General features: G+C 41.0%; 1 protein-coding gene and 1 long non-coding RNA gene across 2 annotated transcripts in view; one reads left to right on the top strand and one right to left on the bottom strand.

Annotated features, from left to right (window-relative positions):
- C7H12orf56 (chromosome 7 C12orf56 homolog) overlaps nucleotides 1–23,251 on the top strand; it is a 95,827-nt gene that overhangs the window by 3,638 nt on the left and 68,938 nt on the right. The window lies entirely within an intron of this gene.
- The window catches only part of LOC123947186, a 120,055-nt gene continuing 98,876 nt past the window's right edge, over nucleotides 2,073–23,251 (bottom strand). Inside the window, exon 5 of the long non-coding RNA XR_006819716.1 lies at nucleotides 2,073–4,096. This is a non-coding gene — a long non-coding RNA (uncharacterized LOC123947186). The remainder of the gene's footprint in view (nucleotides 4,097–23,251) is intronic.

The following is a 23,251-nucleotide window of genomic DNA, read 5'->3' as shown; positions in this document are numbered from 1 at the left end:
GTGTTATATGTCATATATTTGTCTTTTATCCATGCTAACACAGTCACTTCAATTACATGATTTTTTTTTAATTTAAGATTTTATTTATTTATTGACACAGAGAGATAGCAAGAAAAGGAACACAAGTAGGGAGAGTGGAAGATGGAGGAGGCTTCCCGTGGAGCAGGGAGCCTAATATGGGACTCAATCCCAGGACCCTGGGACCCTGGGACCATAGGACCTGAGCCAAAGGCAGAGGCTTAACAACTGAGCCACGCAGGCGCCCTCAATTACATGATTTCAGTGCCAGGCAGCTTTGTTTTTTAGAACCAGTTCCTCCTTCCTTGAAAGATAAACTGTTTACTCTCCTTTTTTTTTTTTTTTTTTTTTTAGGGCACTGTCCTCTTTCTAAGGCCAACTCTTTAGACATCCTTTTCCATTCTCAAAGGTTTTCTCATCTTACTATACACGTTTGGTTATTTAACTTTCAGCCGGTTCAGGTTCCCATTCTGCCTTTGTTCTAGCTGTCATGGTAATAAAGCCCCTAAGCCAACCCATCCTTTATTACCTCTGTGCCCCAGCCCTCCTGGTTCCATGTTCGACCAGATTCCTTATTTATTTCATGACACGTTTTGCGGTTACAACACTTCACAATATAATTTGCAAATATGCAGATAAAATTCCACTCTCTCCCCTTCCAGAAGAAAAATGGAAGGTAACAGCAACAAAAAAATTAGGCTAGAACTTGGCATTGGATAAAACTGAGATTTCCTTCCCAGCAAAGATGAGCTTAAAGCGCACGGGGAGATCTCCATTGGTGTTTGATATGGTTCATCTCCTAAAACAAAGAGTTTCTAAGGTTGCTGGGGCAGAGCTTTTATTAAAAGGCTGATATTTTCTTTAACAGTTACTTTTGGAAGAATTCTCTAGAGTTCTGCTCTTGTGGGCATCAAAACATTTCTTTAAACTCTTCTAAGATTAAATACATATTTTTTACGTGCGAGAAGCCACTACCCCGAAGTGAATTTTCTATGAATTCACTCACCTTCAATGCCATACCATCACCTACCAAGAAAAACATATCTGTCAAATCCAGCAGCCTTCACCTCTTAACCTCTTACCTGTCTTTCTGCACCTCTTAACCTCTTACCTGTCTTTGTCCTTGTCTTTTCACCACTCCTCCCAGTGAGGATGGGCTCTCCAGCCATCCCAGGCTGCATGTGGCTTCCCGACTGGGCAACAAATGTACATTTTACATCCTGGCCTGTTGCTCGTGGTGAACATGTTCTCTCCCTTCAAGGTCATTCAGATGATCATATTTATAATCCTCCTCTTCCTCTCCTCCTCTCTCTCCTAACAGGGGTGCCTGGCTGGCTCAGTCAGTAGAGCATGTCACTCTTGATCTCGAGGTTGTGAGTTTGAACCCCATGATAGGCACAGGTTTACTTAAAAAACAAAAAAAAAGTAAAAACATCTTGGCTTGAACAGAAAGAGGTCACAGAATGTGAATTAAAAGGGCTCCAAGAGTTTGCCAACTGATCCCCACTTTGTCCACTTCTGTATTCAGAGCTGACATGTTTCTAGGCTAAGCCCATCATTCTTTCTCTGAGTTTTTTCTTGGCTAGACCATGAGGCAGGACTCTCGGCCCATTTTGTTCCCTGCTGTATCTCTGGTTCCTAGAACACTGCCTGGCACAGAGGAGATGGTCAATAACTACTTGTTAAAAACTCAACATGATCTGTTTCTTCATTTATTAACTGCCATACACATTGGGGGACATTTAATAATACATTTTTTTCCCTTTTTATTAATTTTTTCAGCGTAACAGTATTCATTCTTTTTGCACAACACCCAGTGCTCCATGCAAAACGTGCCCTCCCCATCACCCACCACCTGTTCCCCCAACCTCCCACCCCTGACCCTTCAAAACCCTCAGGTTGTTTTTCAGAGTCCATAGTCTCTTATGGTTCGCCTCCCCTCCCCAATGTCCATAGCCCGCTCCCCCTCTCCCAATCCCACCTCCCCCCAGCAACCCCCAGTTTGTTTTGTGAGATTAAGAGTCATTTATGGTTTGTCTAATAATACATTTTTTAATAACACGTTTTCATTCAGCTTTTGCTCTCTACCTGTGTAGACTTGGTCTAGTTATTTACCTGCTAGTCTGCACCTTCATTCCTCATCTGTAAAATGGAGATAACAGCACCTTCCCTAGAGTTTACATCAATAAATGTAACACACTTAAAACAGTACTTGGCACATGGTAAGAGCTACTACATGTTACTACTGATAACCTTTATTCACACATATTAAGTCTATTAAGGTTATCTTCTCTTTTTATCTTAGGGCACTTGAATTTAGGAGATTTAGCAAATTGGAAAGAAAATAACTTTTTTTTTTTTTGAGCACTGATTATATATTCAGGGCTTTAAATACATTATCTCATTTATCCTTCTTGAAAATCTGCCCAGTAGGTTTGTCAGGTTTAATATGTCCAAAAACAGAATTCCTGATCTTCACCCCCCAAATCTGTTCCTTTTCCTTTAGCTATCCTTATTTTAGGAAGTAACATCTTCCATCAGCTTTAATTTTCTCACTCCCCACATCCAACAATCAGTATACCTCCTTGATTTGTGTAGAGGAAAAAGTTTCCCTTGACCCTCTCAAGGTTCCTGGCTGGGTCTGAAAATTAAACTGACAAAGACAGATTAACAGGAGAAAAGCCTACAAATTTATTTAATACAAATTTTACATGATGTGGAAGCCTTTATAAGGAAATGAAGACCTGAAGAAATAAATCTGTGCGTGTTTAATATTAGGTTTGATGAAGAATAGAGAGTCATGGAAAAATGGGATAGTACAGAAAAGGGGGTATGACTAAGAATAATAAACTAGGGAAAACTGGCGAGAGCTGTTTGGATTCCTCTCACTGTCCTGTCTTGGGTACAGGGAGGGCACCTCTCTTAGACCTGCTTCAAGGGAGCAGGGTGGAGAAAGGTCGGAGAGAATTTCCTGCATCTGCTGTTTTCTCAAATTCTTTCAGCTCAAAATATTCAGTATACCAAGGTGCTATATTTTGGGGGACTGTGTTCTGAACCTTGCCACTTCTCATCCAAAATGTATTCAGCCGTGACCTTTCTTATTGCTTCTACTTATGCCACTTATCCAATCCCTTATCTAGACCATTGGAGTTGCCTCTAAACTCATTCCTCCATCTAGCAGTCGGGATGATCTTTTTAAACATAAATTGTAAATTAAATTATATCATTCTTCTGTTTAAAAATCTCCATTAGCTTTCAAATTCTTTATTGCCTATCAGAGCCTCCATGATGACTCCTTTATCTCTGACTTACCTCTCACTCTTCTCTAAACTCTTTATGTTCTTTCCTGCCTCAGGGCCTTTGTACATGCCATCCTAGCCAGAACACTCTTCCTCCAGATCTTCAGAGGATTGATTCCTTCTTATCAGTCATGTTTCCAAATTCAGCATCACCTCCAGAGGGATGCCTCACATGACCACCCAATCTAAAGTACCATTCATAAGAATGGTCACACTTGTCACATCTGTTGGCTTCCAAGCACTTATCACTATCAGTATTGTAAAATTAATCTGTTTAATGACTTAATTGTGTATCTCTCATACAATGTAAGCTCCATGAGGTCATGTCTGTCTTGTTCATCCCTGGGTCGCTGTGCATGCATCATATTACCTGACACACAGTAGATAATCAATAATTATTTGCCAATTAGAAGAATGAATAAATGAATAAACGGATGTTCGGATACATCATATCATTTACTTCTCAGAGGGAGAGATCCTCTTTCCTTATTCCAAGTGTTGAGGGACCCTGGAGACTTGACAAGTCCTCGCATAGGCAGTTAGTGGAAGGGCCAGAGTAAATGCTCCCAGGTCTCTTAATGCTCCTGTTCAGCATTCTTCTTGCCTCCTTTGTGCTTGTATGAGATGATCTCTGTGTTGTTTACCTGAGTCCTGCATTTTGGTAGGGCAAGTTAGGTAAGAGGAGACCGTAGTATGGATGCTTCTTTTCTTCTCTAGCATGTTTGTTGTTGTTGTTGTTTTTCCTATTTTGATTCATTTGCAGCCTTTCAAAACTCTCACTGTGAAAGGAAGAAAGAGGTGGTAATCTCTTATCTATCATTTTGGTTTCTTAATAGGTTGTTTGCATAGAATAGTTTGGATACTGTATTTGAATGCTGAGATATTGGATATTGTATTTGAATGCCCCATGAGGGCAACATTTTGTCAGTTTGATTCACTGATATACCCTCAGCACCCAGAATGATAGTGGACTGGTCAAGATAGCCCAGGTTAAGCTTCACTAACAAACCCCCCAAAGTCTTTAGTGCTTTAACACAACATAGTCTGTCTCACATTATGGATTGGCAAGAGGCTCTATTCTTCTTCGTCACAAGATATGTGATACTTAGTTACACCTCTTAGTTTCGGGGCACCATCTCAGCACATGCTTACTTAATCACCATGGCAGAGGGAAATTAACTTGCCAAATCCTGTACCAATTTTAAGTGAGCTCCACACATAGCAGAGCCCAATGCGGGACTTGAACTCAAGACCCTGAGATCAAGACCTGAGCTGAGATCAAGAGCCAGACACTTAACCACACACTTAACTGATTAAGCCACGCAGGCACCCCAATTATGTACTGATTTTTAAGATTCTACCCACATGTCACTTCTCATATTTCATTGGCCAGCGTCAGACACATGACCCCCACCTAACTTAAAAGGGGGAGGAAAGGGGCACCTGGGTGGCTCAATCAGTTAAGCGTCTGTCTTCCCCTCAGGTCATGATCCCAGGGTCCTGAGATCAAGCCCTGTGTTGGGCTCCCCATTCAGCAGGGAGCCTGCTACACCCTCTCCCCCTGCCCTTCCCTTTCTCTCTTCTGCTCTCTCTCAAAAACAATAAATCTTTAAAAAAAGGCGGGAGGGGGGGATGTGATCCTACTATATATGCATTCCATGTGTCTGCAAGAGAGAATAGGAATATTTGTATATGTGCTGCCGAAGCGAGCACGAGAATAGGAATATTTGTGAACAGCTCTAACATCTACCTCAAATTACTGAGTGCTTACTCTTTGCCACTTAGCCTCTGTTCTAAGTGCTTAACTTGGAACAACTTCTTTATCTTTACAATAATCCCAGGTAATATTATTAGCTTAGCTTTAGCTTAGCTTTACAGATTAAAAAACCTGCCTGAATTATAGAGAACTTAAGCAATTTACCCAAGATCATTCTCTAAGTGGCAGAACCAGAATTTGAACCCTAGTAGTTTGGCTCCAGAACCAATATTTTGACTCTATAGATACAGCTGCCTCAGTCATAGCAGGTCATTAATTAAAATAAAAAAAAAAAGGTTTTTATTGAATATCTAGGAGACCCTAAGCTTTTTGAAAACAGAAACTCCATCTTACATTGTGCGTGTTTCAGTTTTGCACCTTGCGGTAGGAACTCAAAAGTATCCATGATGTACTGAACTGGATGAATTAGAAACTACATAATCAACTGCTAAAAGCCTAGGGTGCTTTTATTCTCTGAAATTAAAGTGGATAGAAAAAAATCTGAACCAAGACTATGAAATCAAGACTAAGGGTAAGATAAATATAGAATTGTTCACAAAGGGCACCTGGGTGGCTCAGTGGGTTAAGCCTCAGGTCATGGTCTGAGAGTCCTGGGATCGAGCCCCGCTTCGGGCTCTCTGCTCAGCAAGGAGCCTGCTTCCCCCTCTCTCTCTGCCTGCCTCTCTGCCTACTTGTGATCTCTCATTCTCTGTCAAATGAATAAATAAAATCTTTAAAAAACAAACAAAAAAATTGTTCACAAAATATAGAAAACAAGGGGTGCCTGGGTGGCTCAGTTGGTTAGGTATCTGACACTTGATTTTGGCTTGGGTCATGATCTCAGGGTCCTGGGATGGAGCCTTGCATCAGGCTCCGTGCTCAGTGGGGAGTCTGCTTCTCACTCTCCCTTGGCCCCTCCCCCACTTTCTCAAATAAATCTTTTTATTTTTATTTATGTATGTATTTATTTGACAAAGAGAGAGAGAGACACAGTGAGAGAGGGAACACAAGCAGGGGGAGTGGGAGAGAGAGAAGCAGGCTTCCTGCTGAGCAGGGAGCCCAATGTCGGGCTCCATTCCAGAACTCTGGGATCATGACCTGAGCCAAAGGCAGACACTTAACGACTAAGCCACCCAGGTACCCCTCAAATAAAAATTCTTTAAAAACTTAGAAAAAAAGAATTAACGAGTGTCAACTATACTTCAATTAAAAAACAAAATGTAAGGGATATCCCTTTGCATTTTAGAAGTAGTGTTTTGATAAAAGTAAGAGAACTCATTACCAGTTGCAAACATAAATGACAACCGATGTAGATCCATTCATGAGTGATATATTATTTCAGAGGTAGCCAAGGAACTTAAAGATATTTTCAGATAAAGCCTTACTCATTTGAGATAACAAAAAAGCACATTCTCTTCTCTCCCAAAATGCCCCTTGTATAGCATCAGAGACAAATACCAGGCCGAGTAGGCCATGAATCTGGCTCAGTCTTGTATTACTGAGGTTCTTATGAACAATCAGTCCTTAATTGTAATAGATATCTATTGGGTACATACTGTGCTGTCCTTGTGTCAAATACTTTAGAGCTCATATAATCTTATTAACTCTATAAGGAAGGTGATACTGTCTTTTTTTTTTTTTAATACATGGCAAAACTGAGGCAGAGAAAGAGGAAATACTTACACAAGGTCATATTCAGAAAACATGAAATGGAATATAAACTCGGGTCTTTTGATCTTACAGCCAGCATTCTTTTTTTTTTTTAATTTAATTTATTTATTTGATAGACAGAGATTGCAACTAGTCAGAGAGGCAGGCAGGGAGAGAGAGGAGGAAGCAGGCTCCCTGCTGAGCAGAGAGCCCGATGTGGGGCTTGATCCCAGGACCCTGGGATCATGACCTGAGCTGAAGGCAGAGGCTTTAACCCACTGAGCCACCCAGGCGCCCCCAGCCAGCATTCTTTATGTACATAGTAACAACTGATCCTCTACAAATTCCTGGTTTCCAAATTCCAAATTTCCGTAGACATTCTTAGGTTTTGCAATAGAGACAACATGGTTACCTCATAAATACAGATTACACGGTTCCTGGGCGTTGGCTATCAGGAAGGACATTTTAAATAAAATACCTTTTTCATTCCGCATACCACCTCCCTGTACTCAAGAGTGTTGTCCTTCAGAATTCAGACTGGTGTCATTGCTGTTTCTGATGATGATCAAGGACAGGTTTGGTTGGAAACGTGCAGGTTGGAAAGATGCATCCTTTTCACAGGGCCAAGCCTTTAAAGCTTTTTTTTCTTTTAGTCTTAGCAGTGCTGCTCATCCCAGAGGCAATGATTTTTCAAGCCTAACGCTGATATCATTTAAGGAGTCTCCAGTATTAGGGGAGGAAAGTGCTCAATTCTCCAAACTGGTAATTGTTTTTGGAATATGTGGGTGGATCATTCTTGCCAGCAATATTCACAGGTTCCCAAAAAGCTCAGCTACTCAGACTTCCTTAGGGATCGGTACCCTAAAGCCCAGGTAGAGTATAATGGGGAAAAAAACCACCTGGTGGAGGCTACAATGAGTTTTTTAATTATAACACTGGAAGGATTTGCCAAATGCTAAATGTAAAAATAGCTTCTACTTAGGAACAAGCTTATGTACAGTGTGACATAGGTCATTGCTAATGTGGTTTAACTGGAGGGAAATCCATTCAAGAGATTTCCTTGTATTGATTCTCATCAGTAGGTTGAATCTTTGGATTTACCCCGGTCCTCCTTCAGGTTTGCTCTGAAAAACTCTTGGAACAGGTAATTCATTACATTGAAATCTGAGTGAATTAATTGAGTACTTGCTTTCCTCTCTTTGTTGGACATGGGAAAGTTTGCTGTCAGAGAAGAAGTTAGGTCCAGAAAGAACCATGAAAGTTGAAAGATATCTCACGATTTAGCTCTTTTGGGGCCTTATTTAATTACTTAATTACTACTTAATGTCCCGTGAAGTAAAGTGATCTCTGAACTGTGGCCCAGTACATGATGTAGGCTTTTAGTTTTTCCCTTTCAATTTTTCCTCTGGTTTATGCGTTTCTTCTTTCTACACAGCACAGTTCTATTGAATGGATGTTAGATTTTTATATGGGGTATTCTACCAGTGTTTTGAATTACCAAATATATAAGGGAACAAAAAGTGGTATGTGCTTTTGAGTAACTCATAATTTAGAGAGGAAGGTAAGCAGACGGGAAAGAAGAAAAACAGTTACACGCAGATACTTATAACAAAATGTGAGATTAGGTAAAATAAACAGAATACTGTGGGAACCCAGAAGAGGAAGTGACATACTCCTTTTTTGGTGAGAGAAGGCGGTGCAGGGGAGGGTGGGATGAACATATAAAGGTTCACCAAAGAAGTAACCCGAGCTTGGTCTTGAAGGACGAACAGAAGTTTCTAAGCTGAATAAAGGGCAAATGTATTCCAAAAGGAGAGATGGCATGTGCTTGATCAGCTTTCTACAACAGGCTGAAATGCCTGCTTGTGATCTCTGTCAAATGAATAAATAAAATCTTAAAAAAAAAAAAAGCATACTTTGCATTTGGTTGCCATCTCTCTTTTGCTTAGTTTTTAGGGAAAATTTCTATCTTTCTTTTTAAAAAAAAATATTTTCTTTTTAAGTCATCTCTACATTCAACATGGGACTTCAACTCACAAACCCCAAGACCAAGAGCTGCATGCTCTACCCACAGAGCCAGCCAGGTGCCCCTCTAGCAAAATTTTTTTTGCACTGTCTTATTTTGTCTCATGGTACTATCACCATTTCAGCTCTCTTTTGGTTACTATTTTCGCGGTATATCTTTTCCATCCCTTACTGTCAACTATTTGTGGTGGTTTTTTTTTTTAAGATGTTATTTATTTTTATTTATTTGACAGAGAGAGAGAGAGAGAGAGAGAGAGAGATCACAGTAGGCAGAGAGGCAGGCAGAGAGAGAGAGGGGAAGCAGGCTCCCCGCTGAGCAGAGAGCCTGATGCGGGGCTCGATCCCAGGACCCTGGGACCATGACCTGAGCCAAAGGAAGAGACCTAACCCTCTGAGCCACCCAGGTGCCCCAGCCTATTCATGTTTTTGAATCTAAAGTGGGTCTCTTATAATGGTAAAAGGGAATCATCAGTTAAATCATGTTTTTAAAACCTGTCCTTTCAATCTCTGACTTTAATTGGAGTGTTTAGTCCATTTACAGTATTATAATTACTGATAAGGTAGAGTTCACATCTGTCATACTGCTATTTATTTTCAGATTTTGCCCCCATTCCCCAGGTACTGACTTCCTTTGTGTCAAATAGGTACCTTCTAGTATACACACTGTTCTCCTGTGATTTCTTTTACCATGTGTTTTGTAGTTTTTAAACTAATGTTTGCCCTGGGGATTACAATTAACATCCTCCTTTGTAACAATCTAGTTCAGATTATTACCAACTTAATTTCAATAGTATACAAAAATATGTCTTTTCCCTCCCTGCTCCTTTGTGCTGTTATTATCATACACATTATAGTTTCTACATTATGTGCCCATCAACACAGATTTATAATTATAGCTTTTTGCAAGTATCTTTTTTTTTAAAAAGATTTTATTTATTTATTTGACGGACAGAGATCACAAGTAGGCAGAGGCAGACAGAGAGAGAGAGAGAGAGAGAGAGAGGAAGCAGGCTCCCTCCTGAGCAGAGAGCCCGATGCGGGGCTTGATCCCAGGACCCTGAGATCATGAACTGAGCCGAAGGCAGAGGCTTAACCCACTGAGCCACCCAGGTGCCCCTCTAAGTATCTTTTTAAACTAAACAGGAGAAAAAAGAGTTATACACAAACATACATTTAACTGTCTTTTATTTTTACCTGTGTAGTTATCTTTATCACTGTTCTTTATTTCTCCATGTGTGTGTAAGTTACTGTCTAGTGTCCTTTCATTTCAACACAAAGAATTCCATTTAGTATTTCTCGTAGGTTTGATAGTAGCAGTACCCTTTACAAAGTATAGATTCTTTGGGATATAGATACTGAATTCTTCATAAGGAATGTTCTTCTTCTTTTTTAAGATTTTATTTATTTATTTGAGGTAGACAGAGAGACAGCACAAGTGGGGAGGAGGATCAGAGGGAGAGGGAGAGGCTGACTGCCTGCTGAGCAGAGAGCCCGACCTGGGGCTCCATCCTAGGACTCTGAGATCATGACCTGAGCATAAGGCAGACGCTTAACCGACAGAGCCACCCAGGCACCCCCTGAGGAATGTTCCTAACAAAATGCATAGGTAGATTCCAGATTTACATAAATATACTCTCTCCCAAACAGGACTCTGCAGATACTCCTTAGCTGAATCTCTGCAGAGCAGCCCATTTGGTTCTTCCTGATCATGTAAATATATTTCCTGAAATATAGTTTTTGGCCAAGTTAAGTTTTACTTTTTTTTCTTTTTAAAGATTTTATTTATTTATTTGACAGAGGGAGAAAGAGGCAGCGAGAGAGAGGGAACACAAGCAGGGGGAGTGGGAAAGGGAGAAGCAGGCTTCCAGCCCAGCAAGAAGCCCAACGCAGAGCTCAATCCCAGGACCCTGGAATCATGACCTAAGCCGAAGGCAGACGTCCAATGACTGAGCCACCCAGGTGCCCCAACTTTTTTTTAATTAAAAATGTTTTTTAGTAATCTCTATACCCAACATGGGGCTTGAACTCAATGGCCGTGAGATCAAGACTTGCATGTTCTTCTGACTGAGCCAGCCAATATTAAGTTTTAATATTGTAAAGTTACAATATAGATTTGTATTTAAAAAAAGATATATATATTGGTGCGCCCAGGTGGCTCAGCCAATTAAGTGTCTGCCTTCGGCCCAGGTCATGATCTCAGGGTCCTGGGAATGAGCCCCATGTTGGGAATCCCTGCTCAGTGGGAGGGACGTCTGCTTCTCCCTGTCCCTCTCCTTCAGCCCCTCCACCCAACTTATGCTTGCTCTCCCTCTTAAATAAATAAATAAATCTTAAAAAATATTTATATATTGCTTAAGCTGAAAGAGACCTTAAACTGATTTCACATTCTACAAATGAGGAAATCAAAGCCAAAAGAACTCAAGTAACTTGATCAAAGTCACACTGCTAGTTAATAGGGAAAGCCACTTTCAAAATCAGATTTCTGGACTGTTAATTCATATTGTTTCCCCACATTCCAAATTTCTGTCAGGATGTTGACTATGATTATCTAGTTTGGTCATGATATACTTAACAATTAGGGCACAAAATAACGAATTGGTCCGTAAGAATTTAATTAGAATAATTTATACTAATTAGGTTGCTGTCTGCCTGATGGCTTTCCTTTAGGACACTTTAGTACCTTTTACTCAGAAATCTGGTATTTAAGTGATTTTAATCCGATCTTTGTACATTATTTTATGATGAGTTCATTGTTTTAGGCTTTCTTAGTCTGAGATTCTTTTTCATGTTCTAATCCCTCTTTGATGTCAGGCTTTTGATTGGTGGACTCTGTAGGAACTCTATAGGTGGGCAATTCACTGGAATGCATGAAAAATAAGAGCCACCTGAGCAAGACGGGTCAGTTCTGGAATTAGGAAATTCAGAATTTTTTGAAGGTTGTGGGACATTTGTGATGACAGGAATCATGTTGGTGTAGCAGAGCCTTCTACTTAATGTCTCACAGTGAAATACAAAAATCCACCTCATGGGAACATTGTCTTATGTCACAATAGAAACAGTTTTATTTTTCGATCCATGGTACAGTTAGTTTCTTGAAGTATGTGTGTTTCACACATACATACACAAAATGTTTGTGTGTCATTTTGTATAGTTAAGAGCACAGACTTCATTTTGAATCTGTTCGGCCACATATTAGCAGCAGAAGTCCCTTAACTCTCTTAGCCTCAAGTTCCTTGAATTCCTTGTAGACAGTGGTAATTTTACCGATATGTGGAGTTGTATGAGGATTCAGTGAGACAGTATGTATAAAGCATTTAAAAGAAGACATAGTAAGTACTCAATAAATGTTAGCTTTTATTTTGTTTCATGTGACACTGTTTGAACATTGAATTCTTCCTCTTCCCCATCTTCGCTCTGGAGAGGCTCTGGCCACAAGGATCAGAATCCTTATGAACCCTTTGAAGAGGAAGTATGGGAAGGTGGGCTGGCCCTCTCTGACTCTTAGCCTTGGGAAAGGGCAAAACCGCAGTGCCCAAAGGAGGCAGAATCGTAGTCTAACCAGTCAACGACCTTATTATGCCAGGGTCAGATTGTCCTACTCTGTAGGGGGTGCCCAAGACAACCCTCATGCTTGATAACTCACTAGAAGGACTCACAGGATTCAAAGGTTGATTATAATGAGACAGTACAGATTATACTCAACAAAGGGAAAAGGTGCATGGATAAAATCCAGAAGAAACTATGTGCACACTTCCAGGCATCCTCTCCCAGTGGAGTATCATTCATGTACTTAATTTCCCCAGCAACGTGTTAAAACATAGGCAAAGTATTACCAAGTTCATCTGAGCCTTGGTGTCCAGAGTTTTTATGGGAGACAGTCATGAATGCATTGGAGCCTACATAGCTGACCTTAGCTACTCAGACTCCAGCCCCCCTTGACCTCCTTGCCCTCACCCCCAGAAAAACAGGTGTTCACCATAGAGGATACTGTCAGATACTGTCAGAATAAGTTTATCTGCTCAAACTGGTACAGCATGGCCCAAGGTCTCAGACATACACACTTGTGTCAGACTGTCAGAATATTCCAAGGCTCACTGGTTATCTCCTAAGATCAGGCAAGGGCTAGTCCTTGAAGATCGGCCCTTTTTTCGAAGGTATAAGCAACCCAGGCCTGTTGAGGCAGTCCTTTATCTGCACGCCTACCTACCTTTGTAACATCACAGATTGAGAAAAGGTGTACAGCGCTGGTGAGCCAATATGGTTTTGGTGGGGTTTTCTTTGTTGTTGGTGGTGGGTTTTTTTTTTTTTTAATTTTATTTATTATTTGACAGAGAGAGAGACACAGTGAGAGAGGGAACACAAGGAGGGGGAGTGGGAAAGGGAGCAGCAGGCTTCCCGAGGAGCAGGGAGCCCTACTTGGGGCTTGATCCAAGTGCCCTGGGATCATGACCTGAGCTGAAGGCAGATGCCCAATGATTGAGCCACCCTCGGGTTTTTTTGTTTGTTTGTTTTTTAAAGATTTTCCCCAAGGCCCCAAATTTACAGTTGGTGTGCCACATGGCTCCAGACTACCAGTAAGGGTGGTTATATAACAGACACCGTTCTCAGAGGCAGAGAAAGTCAGGTCAGGCATTAGAAAGCGCTACAACTTATGAATGGTCTTAGAGTATTTATAATATTGACAGGGAGGAAGAACTTGGGAGGCCGTCTGCCAATAACTAACTTGCCAGCCTCGGTTTCTAATGAGAAAAGACAAGCTAAACATACCATTTATATTAGTATCAAAGTATAAGTACAGCACTGGGTCAATAGTAATCATATTTAAAAGAGGTGATTTATAAAATATATGTAAATAGTTTGTTTAATTGTTATATAAGACTTTGTTATGTCAGCAAATCATAAAAAAATCTGTCCTGGGTACTGATTCGGAGTTCTAAAATTATTTTCGTGTAGATATTCAGATATTATTACCTATGCTAGAAGGTGTCTGGGTAGAAGAACTTCTTTCAACTTATGTTCTAAAAACATAAATTCAATGCTATAGGACCCAATGAACAATTTCCAACTTAAGAAGTTAAATATTCATATACAAAATAAAATTTAACTCATATTATTTAGTTTATTTTAAGATTTTATTTATTTATCTGACAGAGAAAGACACAGTGAGAGAGGGAACACAAGCAGGGGGAGTGGGAGAGGGAGAAGCAGCTTCTCTCTGAGCAGGGAGCCCTATGCGGGGGCTCTATCCCAAAACCCTGGGACCATGACCTGAGCCAAAGGCAGACATTTAACACCTGAGCCACCCAGGCGCCCCTGAAACTTAAGCATATTTAAAAGAAGATATTAAAATTTATGTTAAGACATAAAGTTAGAACATTTTAATTTTTTTTTTTTAAGTAAACTCTACCCCTGCATGTGTGGGTGGCTCAGTTGGTTACCTGTCTAACCCTCTCCCACCTCTGAAATAAAATAAATTAATGGGTAAATTTTTTTTTTAAATAAATGGGTAAATCTTAAAAAAAAAAAAATGTAGGGCGGCTGAGTGGCTCAGTGCGTTATCTGAGTGTGTTATGCCTTCGGTTCTGGTCATGACCTCCAGGTCCTGGAGTTGAGCCTGAACATTCAGGCTCTCTGCTCCGTGGGGAGTCTACTTCTCCCTCTTCCTCTGCCTCGGCCCCCACTCATGTACTTGTGTGCTCTCTCTCACAAATAGAATCTTAAAAAAAAAAAAAAGTAAACTCTACCCCTAACATGGGGCTTGAACTCGCAGACCCCGAGATCAAGATCACATGCTCTACCGACTGAGTCAGCCAGGCACCCCAGTTAGAAAATTTTATGAAAGTAGCTCTGAAGGAGCGTTACATCCATCTATCTGTCTGTCTTCTGTCTGTCTATCTATATATCTATCTACCTACCTACCTACCTACCTATCTTTCCATGCTTTGAGGTTAAATGGAAACTCTGGCTTTTGAATTTCTAATGATGTCTCTGGAGTAAATGCAAAAATTTTCTTTTCAGATAACAACATGCCTAAAATAAATTGCTAGCATAGGATTGAGTTCAGCTGTGTCCCATTTAAGAACTTTCTTTTCTTCCTTCAGGCACTGACAGCATGTTGTTTGGACCAAGTCTCCAGTCTCCTTGCCTGACAGCTGAGAAGCTTCCCAGTCAGAAAACTTTACCTCCCATGGATGTGTAAATTACCCTTGCTTAGCTCCTGGGTGGCCCTCTCATGCTTCACAAACATGCTGTGGTGTTTACAAAAGATTATTTTTATTTTTTAAAAAATTAAAATGCAAAAAAGAGAAAGAGAGAAATCACTGTCCTTAGTCTAACACTTTGTCCTTCTAATTCAAGTCCAAGTTGAATTAAATGTTATTAGAGTTGGTTCTATCTACAATATTGTAGTCAGAGGCTTTGCAACTGAATTATGATTGCTAGATGAACCAATAAGTGAGTGGGAGAAGTGAAAAGTATAGATCATTTTGGCCCTACTGCTGTTCATAGTTACTGTCTGCCCATTTATCTGCCCTCATCCACCCTTTTACAGGCAACAGCTGTGTCCCCTTGGCTGTGTGGCTGGCATCAGTGTAATCACCTGCCATCTCCCTCAGAGTAACAGAGGCCTTGTATGTGTGTGGAAATGCCCTTTTAAAAGTCACACTGCTGGGGTGCCTGGGTGGCTCAGTCGCTAAGAGTCTGCCTTTTGGCTCAGGTCAGGATCCCAGGGTCCTGGGATCGAGCCCCACATTGGGCTCCCTGCTCAGTGGGGAACCTTCTTCTCCCTCTCCCACTCCCCCTGGTTGTGCTCCCTCTCTCACTGTCTCTCTCTGCCAAATAAATAAATAAAATCTTAAAAAAAAAAAGTCACATTGCTTTGGATGCCTGGGTGGCTCAGTTATTTAAGTGTCTGACTCTTGATCTCAGCTCAGGCCTTGATCTCAGGGTCGTAAGATTGAGCATCCAGTAGGGCTCCACGCTCAGCAGACAGTCTGCTTGAGATTCTCTCCCTCTCCCTTTGTCCCTCTCCCCTGCTCTCTCTCTAAATAAATAAATAAATAAAATAATTGTTTAAAAAAAGGAATCTCCTGATCAGCACCACGTAGGTAATCTGCTTGGTAGACCCCTATGATCCCCTAAAGGAAAGTAACTTTGCTATAACTGACCTGCTTTTTTTTTTTTTAATATTTTATTTATTTATTTGACAGAGAGAGAGATCACAAGCAGGCAGAGAGGCAGGCAGAGAGAGAGGGAGAAACAGGCTCCTCACCGAGCAGAGAGCCCGATGTGGGGCTCGATCCCAGGACCCTGAGACCATGACCTGAGCCAAAGGCAGAGGCCTAAACCATTGAGCCACCCAGGCGCCCCCCGACCTGCTTTTTTTTTTGCCAAGTGTAACTTCCTTGTTCCCACTCCCTTCTGCTTAAAAGTTTTTCATGTTGTACATACAGCTCTTTGGAGCTCCTTCCTATCTGCAAGATTGGATGCTGCCTGATTTGAACAGATTTTTGCCCAAATAGACTCTTAAAATTTTTAATATGCCTCAGTTTATCTTTGAACAAATCTCACCACCCAGAGATAACCACAGTCAACCACCCAACAAGAAAATCTGGTGTACGACATTCCAAATTGTGTTCCATGCATTAACACATATGGAATCAGATTGCACATATTGTTCTATAATCTGTTATTTTTACTTTACAGCATGTCATGGATATCTTTCCATGCCAATAAATACAGGAAAAATTTATAGGAATGCTTTATATGAATAAATGTGACCACAGTGTATTTAAAGAAGGTATTATGTTCTTGAATGACAAAGTTAACCAAATTTGGTGATTATAGCAACTAAAAAAAGAGGTCTGGCTCTACTTTGGTCTCAAATAAAGGAATTAGCATAATTTGACTGAAACTCTGACATAATAATGAATCCAGCTGCTTGATTACTGTTTGGATTCCAGCCCTGTTTTTTTTTTGTTGTTGTTGTTTAACTTTATTTTAAGTAGGCTCCATGCCCAATGTGGGGCTCAAATTCATGGCTCCAAGCTCAAGAGTCATATGCTCTACCGACTAAGCCAGCCAGGCACCCCTCCCGCCCTGCTTTAGAAGAGAGACTTGTATTTTTCCTAATTCAAAACTCTGGCTGTGGTCTTAAACCTTAGTTGTTTTTATAAAACTGGCCTTGGGAACCAACTGCCTTGTCTTGTAATTCTAGTTCCACCATTTACTAGTTTTGTAAACTGAACTTCATCTGAACCTTAGTTTTCTCATTGCAAAGTGGGGTTAATGATAACTACCTCATAGATGTGTTACAAGTACTAAATAAAATATTTGCCATGTTCCATAAAGTGTGTTATTATGCAAATTATTATAGGTACTTTGTCTTCTCCCCAAACTGCTTATAAGCAATTTGAGGCAGAAATATTTACATATTTATTTACATTCATTCAGTCTCTACTTGGAGCATAATTTTTTTTAAAGATTTTATTTACTTATTTGAGAGACAGAGTGAACGAGAGAGGGAGAGAGAGCACACACGAGCAGGGGCAGAGGGAGGAGAAGCAGGCTCCCCAGTGAGCAGGGAGCTTGACGTGGGGCTGGATCCCAAGACGCTGGGATCATGACCTGAACCAAAGGGAGAAACTCAAGGGAATGAGCCACTCAGGCATCCCACAAAAGAGTTTTCTAAGAATTACAGCATTGTAAAATGACCACAAAGACAATTAAAGGCATAGATAACCTGCATAGGTGAGCTAAATTGAATACCTACTAATCCCCCCCCACTCCCTATTTCAAAGTCTTTCACAAAGTCTTTCTGTCCCACCTCTACCATCATAATAATCTCAAAGAAAAGATCACTCAATCACAAAATAAAGACACTCTTCAGGCTGACCTGATTATTTACATAGGTGCAGCAAGAGTGTTAATTCACCATATAAGTCTCTTTAAAAATTCTTTGCAGGGGCAACACTGTCAACGCTGTCGGTACCCCTCTCACGCTCAAGAGCTTTTTCTGTATCTTCACTTAATAAACTTCTATGGCTTTACTCACTCTCCATGAATCCAAGAGATTCATTCATTTTTTTAAAAGATTTTATTCATTTATTAGACAGAGATCATAAGTAGGCAGAGAGTCGGGCAGAGAGAGAGGAAGGGAAGCAGGCTCCCTGCTGAGCCAAGAGCCCGATGCGGGGCTCGATCCCAGGACCCTGGATCATGACGTGAGCCCAGGACCCTGGGATCATGATGTGAGCCGAAGGCAGAGGCTTTAACCCACTGAGCCACCCAGGCGCCCCTTGACTGTGAGACAAGAACCTAGCTCTCCTGCTTCACTTAGGTGCCAGACCCAGAATCACTTTCACCCAAGCATGGGAAAAAGCCAACTCTTTTTTTCTTTTCTTTCCTGGGAGATGTCTCTCCCTTTGGGGACATCTTCTCACAAAAGACAAAACCGGGCCCCTGTCGGCCGGTTAAAGGCCACTGGTCTTAAGTCTCAGGTGACAGGCTTCTGGACAAAGGTTTGGTCAATCCCCCTTCCTCAAAAGAAGGGTATGGTGGCCTAACCCTACCCAGTTCTGCTTCCTGTTCATCTGCTTTTCTTAAATGGCTTTCTCCCATCTCAGGGACTTTGCCTATAGTAGGGCCCTTTCAGTCTCTGGTGATCACAATGCCTTTTTAATCAGTGATTCATTTCAGGAAGTGTGTTGCCTATGTAGATACAAGGCTTTTTCATTTAAAGATGTCTTTCGTGAGAACTTAGTTCAGAAGAAGAATCTTTTCCTCATTTTTGCTGCCTACTAAGATCTATGTTTTTCTGATAGGTACAGTTTAGATTCAGTCACCGCCAGGGATCAAAACCCACGTGAGCAGCAAGCAGGATTAGAGCTATCTCTTTTTATGGTTGGAGGGAACCCAATGTTTCCTCCCATTGGACATATACTCCCATTGGAATTCTTTGGGTACTAAGGAGGGAACTACAACCGCCCAGCCAATTCCTTGACTGGTTGCATTAGTGGCTGGGACTTAAATGGGGCATATAGTTGAAGACTCCTTGTTGCAACAACAGAAATATGAAATGATGATGATGCTAAATCTCAGGGTCAGCACCCCTCAACAGGGCCACGCTTGCAAATGGGACCCCAGGTATACGGACAGGAAAAACGCCCAGGGAACATATTTGCTATTAATCATGCTAAGCCTTTATGATTGGGCCAGAATTGGGGGGGGGGGGAATCCAGAGGAGAAAAGGAGGATCAGGTGATAGACAGGTAAGAGTGGCTACTCCCGGCCTAAGCCCCCTTAACCCAAGATGTTAGGCCACTCTGGGTAGGAAACCATGGGACGCCTGGGTTCACAAGAAGAGCCAATATGTAGGGACGCCTTCATAGTTACAGGTACAGGGTAACTTCTACCGGGATGGGAGACAACAGATGGGAAACAAACCATCATCTGCAGAGACTCCTCTGGATTGGGTACTGCAAAATTGGGTAATTTCCCCTTGTAAAACTTTCTAGTGTTTTCCCTGGGTTAAACAGGTTCTTCAAGGCAAGGTAAAATAAGGCGTGACCTTCGTGGCAAGGCATGGTCTCTTCAGTTCTCAAGGACTCTGCCTAAGAGTGCCTTGAATCCACTGGAAGCAATTTGGATTGCAAATTTAGGAAAGGACTGAGCTCCTGTAACATTCCCTGCATGGCCACAGTAGGATCTATGAGGTCTCTTCTGCAGGAAACAGGGTGAATAGACAGAGGTACCCTAGATCCCTCTAGGCTTTCAGGGCTCTAAATCAGGACCCAGCCTGAAGGGCCTCGTGCAGAACATGTTGGGAGGTAACCAGACCAGAAACTCCCTGTCATATTGGAATGGCTTAACTAGGCATCCTCCAAATCGACCCAGGTGGCTAGAGGAAACACAGGCCATCTCTAGCAAAGGGGACGGTGACTCTCTCTCACTGTTCTCCTAACAGATGTGGAGGCTTCTCCCTCACTCATTTCCCAGGATAATGACTGTAACTGGAGCCAACTGTGATTAGTCTGCCTCCCGGTGGGGACTTTAAGGAATATTCCCAAGCAGCTGCCAAAACTCCCTTTGTTTCAGGGAAATTCCCTGTCTTCTCCCCTGACGTGGACTGCCTAATCCCACTTGTGTGTGTATAAACATGGCGTTACTCATTGACCAAGTGGATGAGCTTCAGAACTGGGAACTTTCCCTCCATCTTCCGGCAGCACTTTGCCTCCTCTGCGTGCCCCACCCCTCCTGTTTCTGCACCTTGGGTCAGGCCTGGACATACTCTGATTTCAGATTTCCCCACCAGCGTCTCAGGTAAAAACTGACATTGGGGAACAAGCTGACTGACTTTTAAAAGTGGACCTAGTTAGAACAATAACCTGGTATTGAAACTAAGTTAAGTTTCTTGGTTTAATTAAGATAGATATGTCTTTAAAGTTATCGGCATTAAAGGTGAAACTTTTATTCTGCCAAGGTTTGCTGAAGGTCAGATAAGCTCGTGTTGTTTCTGCTGCAGTTTGTTAGCAAAAAGATGACTAAAATGATGGCTAATTGCCTGTCCCATCAAAGTTTTCATAGAAAATTGTTAAAATAGCTTTCAGAGTCATTGGGACTAAATTCATTGGACATCTAGGTCTGTTCCAAATAGGATAGATAAGGTACTAAATCATTAGTTACTGGACGTAGGTTTGTGGTATTTGACTACTTATTGCAAAGAAAGTAAGGATATTTAAATCTGCTGGTAAACATGCTTTGTGCTTAACCAGTTCATAACTTTGTCATCTAAAGAACTCTGGTGTGACAATTCACTACTGGTTACTACTTAGTCTTCACTGCAAGCTAAGATTTCTAAAAGGGCAAAATTCAGCAACTCTCTGTGTAGAAAAGTAGGAAATATGCAAGAAAGATATTATGATTGGGAATGAGTTTTTTGTGGAAGGTAAAAGAAGGCAATTATGTTCTAAATGAGACTGGTTGTTTGGAAGGAAATGACTTGGGACAAAATCTGAATGTAAAGGAAAATTGTAGAAGGCTTGTGAAGTGAAATCTTTGGAAAGGAATTTTAGGTGTGGTCAGGACAGACTAAGATTAAAATAAGGGGATCATAAAAGTACAGTGGTATATAAGATTGGAATTCTCTCTCTGTTCAAAAGACAAAGTTTTCTTGAATTGTTGATTTGCTCTTGATAAGAAAATGTAAACAGCGGTTTTCTCTTTGGCTGCCCAGAAAATCCATTTCTATGTTTTGCCTCTATCGGGTTTTTGATGATCCCTAATCCCATTTAGGCATGTGCTTTAAAACTTTCTAAGGTTTTAACAAATTTGCCCAAGATTTAAATCATGAAAAAAGTCTCCTTGACTAATTAGTTTGGTATGTTATGTTTGGTATGTTTGGTATGTTACATTCTGGTATAAAGTCATCATCACTCTGGCTATTGAAGTGTTATGTGACACGGAAATAACTAAGTTTCTTTGTCGATTACATCATAATGAACTCTCCTATCAGATCCTTGCCAATGTCCATTTCTGAGTTTTTGTCATTTATAATTGTTCTTATTCTCTTGCAAAATGAGTTTCATCTTTAAGGAGGTTCATAAAAAGGACTTTTAGGACAAATACAGGTATTCAGTATCTTTAAGATCAAAACTAAAATGGGTAAAAACTTCCAAAACTCACTAAAGTTGCATTTTAAACAAGAATAGTAAAATGGGACTAAGTGAATTGGGAAAAAATGACTATAGTTCCTTTCGTGATTTTCGTTCAAAACATTGCTGATTCTCTAATGTTTGCTTTCCCAGATTAAGGAAACTTTCTCTTAAGATAGGATTTACAGAAATGTGATAAAATATATATTTGTAAACAAAAGCATTAAAGCATTTAACATTTCTCTCTACCTAAACCCTCTGAGATTCAAAAGGTCTCAATAAGCTTTCTTTCATGGCAATCATAATCATTTGTATAAGTTCACTAAGAATCTGTTCTCCTTGACACCATTGGAAATACTGGTTATTTTACCAAGGCTTTGACTGGAATGTCATATTTGAGAGACATGCATAGGCTCAGATATGACCAGACAGCTTTAAGAAACTAAGGTTGACTTCATGAAACCTAAAGCCATAAAGCCCCTTGGAATGCTCGCCTGGTACCTTGCTTGCAAAGTTCCCAGCAGCCTTACTGGGTAAGTAAACAATGTCACTTCCTGGCATGGGCAAGGACCTCAGGATACACTGGGGACCTCATGAAGAGGAATCTGCCCACATCTACAGATATTGCAGGCATGTCTGATAGCAAGTACTTGGCTTGCTTTCCAGCCTAGAGGAGCAACTAAAAGTTCAACCCAGAGATTCCATATAAAAGTTCCAGCAAAACAGATTCTAAAAGATCTATATGATCAATCATTCTTGCTGAGCTTATGGAAATAATTATGCCATTTGTTAAAACTGGACCTGTTTTTCAAGCAAATTAGCCTTATTTGGCTATCTTTGCAAATGATGGTTATTATAGAGAGAAAATATGTTTTTTTAAAAGATTTTATTTATTTATTTGACAGACAGAGATCACAAGTAGGCAGAGAGACAGGCAGAGAGAGAGAGGAGGAAGCAGACTTCCTGTCGAGCAGACAGCCCGATGCGGGGCTTGATCCCAGGACCCTGGGATCATGACCTGGGCCAAAGGCAGAGGCTTTAACCTACTGAGCCACTCAGGTGCCTGAGAAATTATGTTTCAATAACACACCTTTGTAGATGCTAAATTTTAGTTCTGATTGTCTTTGAATGTTGTTTGCCTAAGCTAGACCACTTGAGGTGAAATTCAGAGAAGTAGCCACAATAGCTCATGTACAGGCAATCTTGTTTGTTATTCTGTGGGGATAATAACAGGACCCCACGGTCATATGATTACTTGAACAACTGGGAAATGGGGTAGAGTCCCCAGCAATTATATAACTCAGCTATCCCCTTGACCAATTCTATGTGGCTGGGATGACAAAATTGCTCTATAAAAGCCAGAGCGTACCCCATGGAGATAGTGGATGGCCCCACTTTCTTTATGATTAGATTGGATGATGCACTTGGGGATGCCCTTAGCTCCTGAGACAAGTGTTCCATTTGCCAGTGATTCCCTGTAATTAGGATATTGTTAAGGCTGGACCTCAAGCAAAAAGGGCTTCTTGACAGTTTCATCTCCCATAGTCATTTATCTGAGAAGCCACCTCTACTGTCAATACAACTGCAAACAAAGGCTTTCACCAAGCATCCAACAGTCCTCCTGGTAAAAACAGCCTCAAAACTCATTATGGGACTTCCAGGACTTAAGACAGGACTGCAATATAAAATAAGCAAAGCAGTAAGCTTGCTCAGCAGGACTCTAAATGATACGTCCCAGGCACTGGATGCACTCAGCCAAGAATTCAATGAAGTCAGGGCAGGACTTCTTGAGAACCATGCCACTATTGACCTGTCTACTACTGCTACAGCATTTGGGGTATGAAAAATTTCCT

This window comes from Meles meles, chromosome 7 (assembly GCF_922984935.1).
Source record: "Meles meles chromosome 7, mMelMel3.1 paternal haplotype, whole genome shotgun sequence".
Classification (NCBI taxonomy): domain Eukaryota; kingdom Metazoa; phylum Chordata; class Mammalia; order Carnivora; family Mustelidae; genus Meles; species Meles meles.
Note: the sequence above shows the minus strand (reverse complement) of the source record. Positions and strands in the feature narration are given on the sequence as shown.